Source organism: Ruditapes philippinarum, unplaced genomic scaffold, assembly GCF_026571515.1.
Source record: "Ruditapes philippinarum isolate M1 unplaced genomic scaffold, ASM2657151v2 ctg1868_1_1_1_1, whole genome shotgun sequence".
NCBI classification, from domain to species: Eukaryota; Metazoa; Mollusca; class Bivalvia; order Venerida; family Veneridae; genus Ruditapes; species Ruditapes philippinarum.
In genome coordinates this window covers 189,901-203,293 of record NW_026852163.1, presented here as the reverse complement: position 1 = coordinate 203,293, position 13,393 = coordinate 189,901, and the positions used below count along the sequence as shown (strand labels likewise).

The 13,393-nt window shown below is 31.9% G+C and overlaps 1 protein-coding gene and 1 long non-coding RNA gene across 2 annotated transcripts in view; both read right to left on the bottom strand.

Moving 5' to 3' along the window:
- LOC132751049 (protein PTHB1-like) overlaps nt 1-2,383 on the bottom strand; it is a 41,331-nt gene extending 38,948 nt beyond the window's left edge. Inside the window, exon 1 of the mRNA XM_060741157.1 lies at nt 2,248-2,383. The gene's annotated coding sequence lies outside the window, so the exon portion shown is untranslated. The remainder of the gene's footprint in view (nt 1-2,247) is intronic.
- Nucleotides 2,384-5,570: 3,187 nt separating this feature from the next.
- LOC132751002 (uncharacterized) lies at nt 5,571-6,722 on the bottom strand. Its single transcript, XR_009628628.1, has 2 exons — nt 6,649-6,722; nt 5,571-6,218 (listed from the first exon to the last, which is right to left on the bottom strand). It is a non-coding gene; the product is annotated as an uncharacterized LOC132751002 (long non-coding RNA).
- Nucleotides 6,723-13,393: the final 6,671 nt, after the last annotated feature.

Genomic DNA, 13,393 nt, shown 5'->3' with positions numbered 1-13,393 from the left:
AGCAGTCTATGCGAAAGTCAATTTTTTTTTCAGGCCACAAGGACCGAGACCCTTAGGTTTATTTCCGGCCCGGATGATATTTTTCCGGCCCTGACATTTCAAGCATTATTTTATAATAAGTTGAATGTAAAAATGATCGTCTTTCTTTAAATAAGTGTGACTTTAATTACTGTGACCATCATATAGAAACACAAGAAGATGCTGACCATATGAAATAACTTAAGCAGGGTTCTCACTAGAATTTTCAAAGTAGGAGTCCTGGGACTCCCAAGCACAAAATGTAAGAGTTCCAGATCACTTTGAATATGTACAGCCATCTTTGCTGCACTTATGCAGTTGACGATTATGATGTATATGAGCAGAATAAGGGGTTGGGGAGTTGGAGTTTGAACAGAGAAAAAGCTTATTCAGGAAAATGGTAATATGTCCCAACACTGTACCATAAAAGTGATTGAAAAGATTTGAAATATAATTTCAAAAACCCTTCATCATCAGACCATTATGCTCTTTTCTTCCAGATTCACTCCACCCCCCCCCCACCCCCCATAAGAAAATATTCATTGTATGTGACAAACACATACAGGTAAATACCTCCATTTCAACTAAAGTAAACAATATCTTTGGTAATTTTAATTCCTAAACTACATTTTAAGTGTTATGACACACATTTTAACAAAACATATCTTCCTTTTGGTTACGATTTTTTTAATTATAAAAAGCGGCATCGCGAAAATATGTGACAATTGAAAATTTGTCTGTTTCCTGCATAAACATTCACAAATCTACTTGTTGTTGATTTTGAGTATATTAAATTAAATATTTTCTCATTATTTTAAGATTGTTACTCATCTGCTATTTCAACAGGCATCGTAAAACAAAATTTTCAAATTTGTATTTTACGGCAAAATTTACCGTTGTTGATGAAACTTTTTGAAGACAGAGTTGACTGGTATTTATTTGACATGTACAAAATAAAGTTAAGGTTGGTCAATATCTTTTAATAAATTCTTTGCATCACGGGGTACTTGTTATCAATCAGGTCATTAATATTTTTAACTTTTGGAAATTTTATACAGACACGAGGACTGACGGAAAGGAAATTTATCTCGGACCGCATGATTTTTATTCGGCCAGGACCGAGGACCGACGGACTTTCGCACAGACTGTATCAGCAATATCTTGTATTTAAAAAAATGAATAAATTTACTTTACATGTTGAGCGAATTGTAAAGCCCGCAATACTTTTCCCGTAAAACAATTGTGCGTCAATTAATTTGACTACATAACCAAATAAATCTTAAATATTGCATCTTTGATCAACTGTGAATAACTTCCATCGGCTTCTTTTTTATTTTGAAATTGAATTTATCATGTTACCGTAATAATAAATTTTAAATACCTGCTTTTTATATAAAAAACGTAAATTTACCGCGGATTTCGTCAAGTAAATTTCTTAATCGTCGTTGCGGACAGATAGTCTGTATCTTTAAAAAGTAAATTAAATATTTGTATTAAACAAGCATTTTTCTTGAAAATAAACTTTAAATTTCAAAAATCGGATAATAAATGGAAAAGCTATATGGTATTTTGTAAAGTAGGTATCCGTTGCGAACGGGCATTTTCGCTTAGCGCCGATAAATTATCGACCGATGTACCTTTATCGGGTGCACGACAAGATATTTAAGCATTTATATAGGGTTAACTGGGAGTGTCCGATCCCTGTTATATAAATCCGTGATTGAAAGTTACAAAATAAATTATAAATGTATTGAATGACAAATTCTAAAATCTATGAAAATAAGGGCTTAAATGTTTGAAGATGCCATCCTAGTCAGTTTTCTGGTTAATGGCTGGAGATTTGTTTATCAATACTTCTAAAGTGCCATAATTCATAGCAGTAGAGTCTTACAAAATTATACAGACTTAGACTGTGATAACACTCAATCACACCATGTCAGGCATGTGTCATTGTTTGGATCAAACTAATCTAGACATTTTTTACTATTACAACAACACAATTATATCACATTTTATCATATGATTAATAGTTTATTTGTAATTTGTACAGTCTGATAAATAAACTTCGGTGAATGACTCGGAATATTGCCGACAATGACAGTGACATCCAGATTGTTTACATTGGCTACAGGGAATTTGACAGATAAATCATACAAAAATATCAGATTAAAGAAAATTGCTTTGATTGAATCAACTTTTTCTGAATCATCTATTGAAAGTCTGCCTAACCTGAATTGATCACTTCATTACGATCTCAAAATTGCGTATAAATCATGTGTTTTCTGTAAAGTTTGCAAGCCGATAAACCTTTGGGAAAATTATTTCCGCTTCTGCGCATGTGCAAAGGAAGTCTTCTTTGCTATCATCCGTACTATTATCCGTACCATACGGTAATTTTGAAAAAAATTGGAACAGGTGTCTAAACAGAAACCGGCCATATTTTTCTATATCAATGGAGGCATTATTATATATTCATATAATTATTATCTTGATACAATTCAGAATATTTGTGCAAAAAAATAAGGGAGGTTTACATTCCAAATTTTGAAATATAAATATATTTCAACTACCATTTTTCACTCATTTAAAACTAAAAAGTTCATAAAATTTGTAAACATTTCTTTTTTTTAAATAAAATAAATAAATATGAAAAATAAAAAATGAGACAGCGTGGTACACATGCCCCTTCAAAAAAGAAAATGAGTACTCTCCAGAGGGGAAGTTCTGCATCTAAAACATTAATCATTTGCGTCGACTGCTCAAATCAGACCTTTATAAGCCAGAATCTGTTCCTGTTTTCAATTTTTCTTTGCCGGCTTTTATTGCTCCCGTTAGTTTAGTTTAGCCAAATTAATGACACGTTTTCTTTATTGAAATGGGCACTACTGATTTAAAGATGAAATTATGTTTAACAATTTTAATTGTATATCCTGGCATATTTTTGCCTGCAATAAATTTACTTTTAGAAATGATACAACACTGAGAATTATTCATCTGTCCGAGAGAAACGCAGCATTTGTTTAGAGTTAGTTAATTCCGAATGCTTTTAGAATTAGGGACTGTTTAGCTGAAACTAACACATCTGAGAAGAAGACCCTGCTGGACATGATAGAGCAAGGTCTGTGTCAAGGGTCAGCTCTGCCAGGTAGACGGTATAAAATGGATTTTTGGGTCGTAGTGAATACTGACGTAACAAAAGATACTATCCTGTAAATTCATTAGAATATGAAGCTCCAACATTGTATTCCTTCGGCATCGCGCGCCCCAGGCCATACCAGTTGTACTCCCAACTCTCGATCCCAAAAGTAGGTCGGTAGTCAGGAGTACCCCACCATTTATTATTAAATTTATCCCAGTTACGATACACCTTTCGACTTTACAATGAAGAACTGGGTATTATAAAAAAATTTTTTATTGAAGTTTTGGTTATTATACCTACACGTGTAAATATTGCCTTTTACAACAGGAAATATTATGTTTCATCCGTTTTCTTTGTATCAGTTAAACCAAAAAGAACTTCTTCAGTTGAGAGTTCATAATCTGTTATATTCGGACATTTAGATTTAATGATATTTTTTATAGTCTGCCAAAATTGACAAACATACCGACATTCATAAAATAAAAGTAAGAGTGTTTCGTTATTTTCCCTACAAAAAGAACACGTATTGTCATTTTTTATTCCAATCTTAGTTAAAAAGTATTTGTTGCTAGGATTCTATTTATTAATTTGTACTGGAAGTATCTGACTGATAATTTTGTGAACAGTTGTATAAACTTTTTTCCATTCGAATGTTTCGGGTAATAATAGTTCATGTTTCCATTTATCTTGAGAAGTTATATATACAGGCAATTTATGATACAAATATAAAAGTCATTATTTGATTAAATACACAATATTACATTAACTGACAAACATGATTCATTAGAATATATATTGATAGATACAAAAAATACATTGTACTGTAATTATATGAATGAATAAATACAGAAAATGGAAATATATATTTTATAGGATAATATGGTGTGCTTGGTGTTTTGCCATATCTAGTATCTAAATGCTTACTTTTATATGATACATTAATATTATAATTGTTATATAAACATTTGCCAGTACTATATAAAATATATACCCTATAACATCTGCACAAATGTTGCTTCAAATGCTTGTCATTTTATTTCCCGGTATGTAATTACCATTAGCAAAAATAAAACCTTATGATAACGGAATCACGTGCAGGTATCTCGTGCACAGCATTCTTGTTTCACTTCCTAGTTAATGCTAGAAAGTCTCCGTTATTAGGTACTTGTCAATAACAGTATGGATCCATTTCACATATAATTCTTAAAAATATTGTGACAATATAATGGAAATTTTGTTATAAAATTAATATATTTTAAACATGCAGGCCTATGAATATAGTAAATATACCCGTTAGACATCATTGTTGAGTAAATCATTTTTAGGCCCCTACTGGGAAACCCAGTTTATTTACCCCGAGGTTAAGTATTCAGATCAATAAGTGTGACTTTCAATGGATAAGTGGCCCCATTTTTATAACCTTTTTGTATATTCAACGTTGATATACCTGTCCAAAAACAGTTGTGTATTATTTGTGTCCTATGTTTTTTTGTTTGTTTTTTTTTGTTATTCTTTTTTACTAGAATTGTAAAACAACTTGAAAGCTCAAATTATATTTGTGATTGTTAAGATTTCGTTTCTAAAAGAGTGAGAGCTAACAATACAATTTTTTTTAAGTTTATACATTTGCATTGGTACACTCGTACTTTTACGATTGATTCTGATGATTTTCCTATTTTTTTTAGTATACAATCATTTTTTTTTCAAAAGTAAACTTCTATCTAGGTCAGGACAGAAGCATGCACATATACACTAGTTACTATCAAGTACAGCAAACTCCTCACAGTGATTACCTCCCTTGGTAGTAAGAACATCCTCGGCTATTACCTATACGGAAAGAGCCGAAAAGTTGCGATAGATATCTGTACTGATAAGGGGAGATCACTGCGTAGGAGATTGCAAATCTGTATTATTTTTATTTTCATATCCTTTCCATGGCGGAATGTAGAGGCATTCGTTTATTTCTATTTTGTTTTTCCATCATTCCTGTACAAAAATAACTTAAACGAGACATGAATTCATAATGTAGGCAATGGATTAAACATGCACCTTTTTGTTTATCCTAGTTAAAGATATGTTTTCAGATTCATTTGGTGCATGAAATCGGCTACTTTGTTGGCAGAAAATGTTCGTGAATTAAGTTTTAATCTGGTACTTGAGACATGGTGGTGTGCATTTACTTCTACCGTCCTCTTTGAGGACAAAGTTAGGTTACATTTTCATAGTATATTACATGAATTGAAATGGTGGAAATAAACGCTTTGAATGAGTGTCAGTATAGCTGACTATGCAACTATGCAAGAAAGTAATAGCTAGACCAAAAAAAAAAAAAAAAAAAAAAAAAAAACAACAACAGATTTTGAATAAAAAACAAAACAAAAAACAAACAAACAAAAGATAAAACAGCAACACGTTATATTTGTAAAATTGTCAAACTTTATTTCAAGTCAAATACACGAGCATACATTTTGAAATGAATTAAAATTCACATAAGCTGAAAACAGTAATTACTTTTTTGCATGACGACAATCTTGCATCCACATGCAATGCATATAACTATGTAAATATATTGTCTGATGTATAAGAAATATCAAATGTATTTATTTCACAAATAATTTTAATAGCTGAATTAAAACTTCTACATACAGAACAAGTTATGAAAATGGTCTTAACACAATTTACATGACAAATTAGATAAGTGGAAAGTCAAGGAAACACATGCTTTTTGATAATTTTCTGCTGTTGTTAATCTTTTTTTTAATCAAAATTAAATCTATGTTTATAAGTAACTTTGCATGTCAGGATTTAATATATGCTCTTATTTGCACACACGCACGTACACACGCACACGCGCTCACACACCATAATAAGAGAAAATGGAAAATGAATGTTAAGAGAACAACTGTAAAACAAATAAAATAATATCATATGTCTAGTTGCTCATGACGCTCAATCTGTCACACATACATATATCTAAAATATCTTTTGGTGAGCAGGACAAGTTTATAGTTGAAGCAGTTTTTGGGTGGTCAATATAAAATGTTGAAAATGTGATGTTCACCTGAAAATAGACAACACAATCTATATATAGCCTACATAAAAGATAAAAGTGTTATGACAAAAGCAATAATAGGGTAATACGCATTTATCTTATTAATGGCATCTTTAGTGAAAAAAAACAAAAACAACAACAACAACAACCAAAAGGTGTCTTATAGGCTATAAATATTTCAACAGTTCTTCAGTTTTCTGACCAGACAAGAAATCTGTACTGTATTATCATTTTAATGAGTTCGGTCATCTTGTTTGGTTTATAAGTTGCAGTGCTAACATTTTAGACGGGTGCTGAAGTGTAACCAGTGACAGAATTATTCATGATATTGTTTATATAACCATCTGTCATGAACAGGCTTACTTAAACTGTGTTATTTTTCGCTTACTTCTTTTGATCCTTGGACTTAAAGTGATTTTACATGTTCTTGTACTCCTACCTGATTTGATTATCTCTCAAAGCTCGTATCTCTTGCCCTTTTTTTCCGGACAACATTCCCCCAAATTTTTAAATAAGTCCCCCCAATTTTTTCCCCGGGAAAAGCTTTCCCGGACTAAAACTTATTAAAGAAACGGGCACTTCCTCTTTTCCCCGGGAAAAGCGGCTGAAGGGGTTAAAAATTTATGTTTAAATTTATAATAATAAAAACTTGAAAAACCTAAAAAAATAAAATTTTTATAAAAAGACTTGGTGTTTATATTCTATGAATAGTATCATATACAAGGATTTGAAAAATCTAAACTTACATTTTGAAAGCTGTATTTTAATTCGATGAAAAACTATATCTTTTTATGCATACATGGAAAGAATTTAGTCTTTATAACGCATTGCAATCTCGTTACTAAAAGGACAAGGAATATGTAAGCATGTATGTTGCACACTTTCCTTTAATATGTTTATCAATTTAGTTAATAGCACAGCAATTTTATTACTTGAATATTTTAACTTTTTATAAAACATTAGCACGGATCTGAATAACTCTTTTGCAACGAAGATAGAGCAAGGTCACCAAAGGTCACCATGCACATGCGGCTGACTGACAATCCTCACTAATATTTGCTAGCTTTGTATTTCGTCTTAAAGTACCCTTAAATGGAAATGGATATTTCTATGAATAGGAGCTGTGAAATCCAGACGGTCAAATGCTATACATACCTTCCGTACAGCATCGTAGTTTACAAAATCCAGTCTGTAGCATCCTCAGCTTTCCCTTCATTTTAATATTTTCACAGCCGAAATTAGTCGATATACAAACACAGCCATCTGCACGCTGGTCTGAGGAAGTAAAGTCATACAATCATTAATTTTCTTAAAGTTTTAAACTAATCAAACAAAACGTATATAAGCTGAAAAATTGCACATCTAAAACCGAATAACAATGCCAATAATGATTATTCAGTAACGAATTCGATAAAGTTTAAGTTTTACCGAAACCAAAATTATCATTTGTCTTAAGTTCATAGTGCTCATTTGAAAAGGTTCGTGCAAATGATTTTACAAACAATACATATCTTTTGCAGTTTGTCTTTTGAGAGGGAGCTCGACACACGTATGGTATTTGAAATAATGAGAACAAAGGTGATGTTCACAAAATGTAGCAACCCCCCCCCCCCCCCCCGACACAACCTAGTCAAAGGTATCGAACGGAAAAGAAGGGAAGAAGACGATTGCAACTTCTCGGCCCTTTCGTTAGGACATTATAGATGATAGCCTATTGGGAAGAGACGTCTTCGTTAAAAATATTTTTGTATCTGTTTATTTTTTTATTTATGGTTAAACATCTTTGAAGTGTAGATATATTTTCACAAACTATTGTGTTTTAAAACTGCCTTGTATTTTTTCATCAGTTTGAAAATTTGACCGAAATACATATATAGCATGCTGATACAACTTGTAGCAAAATGCATTCTTGTTAAAATAGGCTCATATTTGATATTTGAAAATATTGGAAATTGCTACACAATTCCTTTGTAAAGGTCAAATTAACATGTTTTGAGTAAACACAGAATATATTCATAATGTTTTGAACTCTACAAACTACAGGTAGACAAAGACTAGCAGTTTTTTAAGAAATGGCCAACTTTGCTTGACTAGTAATTGGAAATGCAGCTTCCAATACACAGTTTGTGCATTCTATTATTCAAATTAGACATAATTAGTATGAATTTCATGTACTTAAATAAATTTCTGCAATAAAAATAAATATTTTACTAAAAGATGAGCCATGTTTCAGTTTGTAAATTGAATATTGTGTATCAAAACAGATTATTTTAAAAATCATTTCTAGCGGTCAATCCTGACAATAAATGAAGTACATGTACTGAAAATTAAATTTCATTCTCTTTTGGAGGGAATTTTAATTTTAATTTATTTTTTTTATATTTTTTTTAAACTTTTCCAAAAATCTTAATTGATAAAATAGCAAACTATCACTATAACTATAAATCAAAAGTCCACAACTTTCTAACAATTCAATTATTAACATGTTGACATGAGATCAATAACTCATTTATATACGGGGAAAAAAGACAAGTCATTTAATTAGAGAAAATATTAAACTTGTAACACGTGTTTTTGAAAAAGTAATTTTTTTAATTCATTATTTTTTCATTGAGAAATAAATGGTCGTTTCGGGAAGATGTAATCTTTTTTTGTTTATCGATTTTTATAGAAAAAATGAAAATAAAAAAGAAAATAGGGAGAAAACGTTTTTTTAAATGAAATTTGGGGGCCTTTTTGAAAAAAAACAGCGGGGCCAAAAAAAAAGAGTTGAAAAGAAAAAAAATTTTTCATAGTATTAATTTTTAACAAAAAAAATTTTGATTTTTAAAACTTTTAGATTAGCCCAAAAACGTATTTTATTTAAATAAATAAATAAATAAAAGCAAACTGATCAGTCACATGTTTAGTCATCAAAATAAAAATATAAAACGAACATCTTTAATTCAAGCTTATAAATTTTGTGGATAATATTTACCTATCATACTTTATACAGAGGCAATTAAAAATAATGCAAATTATTTGTGAAGAAATGAATGAAAAGAAACTGAACATTACTTGTAAGATCAATTTAATCTTCTATATGTGAAAAAATGGTCTACATTTAAAGCCTTACTTTCTGTGATTGCCTCCTCCAAAGTTGCTTTTTGTCCTGAATGAATTAAGCAAAAAATGTTCGATGACGATATTGAATATAAAAGTATCATTTAATATTATTTTTATATTCTATTTATTTTACACCAGTAAGAAGAAATGAGAAAGAGAGCAACAACCACAGAAAGTATACATATTCTTGGAATATAAACATATTAAAGAAAAAATTGTTAAAAAATAAAAAACGGTAAATATATTCACCAAGAAATGAAATAATTGATACTTAATACTCACAAATTGATATAGATTAACCATTTTTGCTAATTTGAAATTAGTGCATGTATTAATGGTGTTTGGACACCATGCCGAGGAATCAAATTTCAGATTTTTGCCATTGAATTATTTAAAGTATTTCGAATTTCGTAACAAAAATACAAATTTAGGAGCATTTTGCTTTATTTCCCCTACTTAAGCTTAAATTGAAGCAAAAATGGTTACAAACCTGCAAATACCAGTGCAGCAACTATCAAAACTAGACCAGCCTGAATAATTAAACAATTCATTTTTAACACTGTCTTTGTAGAAATATCTACCATCAATCCACTTGAAACTCTAAAATCCAAAAGGAAGAAAACTGGTCTTTTTACTGATTTTATTCCAGTTATTGTCTTTCCACGTCATTTCTAGGCACGTGAGATCTCGTAAACTTTCACTTTGGGCGTGGATTTCATGCACGATTGAATGTCCACGCCCAGAAGTATTGTCTCAATTTAAATGACAGCAAACGGAAAACCGCTATGCAAATAAGGAGGAGGCGCTTTTATATACACATTTGCATTTTTGAACACGTTTTAGGCGAGTATAGCTCAACAACCAATGGGATCACTACAACACATTTCCAACAAATATCGTCCATTCATCATAGATGTATATTAAAAAATGACGATCATTTCATTCAAATATGCATTGTCATTTTACATCAAATCGATATACAATAATTCGCCATGGCAAATGTACTACAGCTATCGATATTAGTATCTATGTTTTCTGCGCCGACATGTATACTCGTACACTGTTACGGCTGTCGACGGTTGAACGGCTGTCTGCTCATTTGATTGTACGGTGTGGTTTTGATTATTTATAATGATGCCCCGTACCTTTATTTGAAGATTTAAAGAAGACGACCTAAAAATGTCCGGATAACAAGACGGCTTTTAGCAACATGTACTCCATTAGAAACGTTTTTTTTTAAAAACACTTGATCTGTATATATACTTTAACCACAATATTTATATGAATCATTTGATGTCTAAATTATTTAGCATTTAAAAGTTCTTGGCATAAAATTGACTCGGCAAGACACTGCTTCAGTACGAAAACTCTTGCAAACTGACCCCTTATATCGTACTTCAATAAACAAAAAAGTCTATAAGGCAAAGCAAGCTCAACAATGCAGCACCTGAAAATTGAAATACATGTACTTATAAGTACGGTGGCACAGAGGTGACATGTGGGTGTCTTTATTTATCTCGTTCCCACGAGATAATAAGTCGTTCCCACGACATAATATCTCGTTCCCACGAGATAATTATCTCGTTCCCACGAGATAATTATCTCGTTCCCACGAGATAATAAGTCGTTCCCACGACATAATATCTCGTTCTCACGATGGTTCGTTACCATTCGTAGGTTTCTAATATTAGCCTGATTGTTAAAGTCCATTTTAGCATTTGTTAAAAAAAGGGAAATAACTTTTAATTTTTCCACTATACTTAGTTTTGATTGGCTGAAATTATCTCGTGGGAACGAGATATTATCTCGTGGGAACAAGATAATTAACTCGTGGGAACGAGATATTATCTCGTGGGAACGAGATATTATGTCGTGGGAACGACTTATTATCTCGTGGGAACGAGATATTATGTCGTGGGAACGAGATAATTATCTCGTGGGAACGAGATATTATGTCGTGGGAACGACTTATTATCTCGTGGGAACGAGATATTATCTCGTGGGAACGACTTATTATCTCGTGGGAACGAGATAAATAAAGACACCCACATGTCACCTCTGTGCCACCGTATATAAGGCACATATAAACATTCCAACCTCTTAGTATTATAGAAATTCATATAACCACAGGCACATAATCGAACCGAGACAAAACTAAATCAAGGAATGCATGGCATTCATGGTTTTGCATTTTGAGTTCGTTTCATTTATAATAAGATATTTTGCATGTTTTGGACACACCATAACTCATGGCGGAAATAATACAAAAAGATGGGGAAAGGAGGAAATTAAGGCGGATATACATTTCTTTTTCTCTCTTCTAAATCTTCTTCAAAAAAGCTTTGAATTGATGAAAATGTTGAAAAAAATTGAAAACCAACCCTGTGATTGACTTACTGTCGCTTTCACACATAGGGTTGAAGTGCGCCTCTAGAACAGTGGAAATTCACATATGGTTTAATATCAATGCTTTATTTTGAGATCCATATGTAGTGCTGGTTCTTGTTGCTGGGTCGAGTAGGGGGTTGCTTTCATTGAACGCCACCTTTCCTTGTTGATCTTGTTTGTCATATCTCACCCCAGTGCCATTGTAAAACAAGTGTTTTTATAATGTTGTCGTATGGTGTGAAATAATTTGTGACAGCAAACTGCAACCAGCCAGACAATATGGTACATGAATAGGTAACTGTTCTTACTCTTTGATGTCATTCATTCCGTAATGCTTTTATATGACTATTTTAATTTGTGTGACTTAAAATAACAATAGTTTAGCCACTTTATTACTGTCCCGTTAAAACGTCTGTTCGTCCGTCTGTCAGTCCGTAACACTTTCGTGTCCGCTCCATAACTTTCAAACTGCTGATTTTTTAAAACTAATTTGGCACAAGTGATCACCATAATAAGGCAATGTGAAAAGCGCAATAATTGGATTGCTCCCCCCATGTCAATGACACACTTAAAGGTCAAATGTTAAAAAATCTCCAATTCATAATAAAAAGTCTACATTTCGTGTCCGCTCCATAACTTTTAAACCGCTGATTTTTTTTTGAAATAACACGGCACAGGTAATCACCATAATAAGACAATGTGCAGAGCGCAATATTTGGGCTGCTACTCCCAAGGTCAAAGCCACACTAAAAGGTCAAATGTTAAAAAGTCTATAACTTTTAAACTGCTGAAATTTAAAAAAAATAACTTGTCACAAATGATCACCTTTATAAGAACATGTGCAGAGCGCAATAATTGGGTTGATAAACCGCAAAGTCAAGGTCACATCTAAAGGTCAAATGTATAAAATTTTACATTTCGTGTCCCATCCATAACTTTTAAACCTCTATTTTTTTTAAATAGCTTGGCACAGGTGCATCACCCGAATATGAGACAATATGCAGAGCGCAATATTGGCATTGTTACCCCCTATGTCAAGGCCACACTACAGGTCAAATGTTATAAGTCTATATTTGTGTATATCTATAACATTTTAACCGCTGCAATGCTTTTAAGATAACTTGGCAGAAATGATCACCATTATGACACCATTGGCAGAGAACAATAATTAAGTCACAACCCTGAATGTCAGATTCACACTCAAAGGTCACACTCAAAGGTCCAATTATCTTTTTTTATGTCCGCTCTATAAAAATTATAGCCCAAAAACTTGGAAAGGTATTGGAACGATGCTCAGATTTGTTAGTTGATAATAAATTATCTCTATACCTTGTCAAGACGGAATGTATGCTATTTGGTTCTAAATCAAAAATTAATAAATTACAAAATTTTTCCATTTCATGTAATGATCAAACAATAAAGTCTTCGTCTGAAGTTAAATATCCTGGTTTGAATATCGATTTTTACCTGTCATTCTTTCAAAGGTGAATGGAAGATTACATTTTCTATACCGTTACAAAATTGTTTATCGGAAGAAATAAAGAAAAAGTTATGTCCTGCCCTTTTGCTGTGTCACTTTGATTATTCTTCATCTTCTTGGTACGAAGGACTGAGTAAGTCACTGAAACACAAACTTCAAGTAGCTCAAAATAAGGTTGTGCGCTTTATCCTGGGACTTCAGTGACAAATAA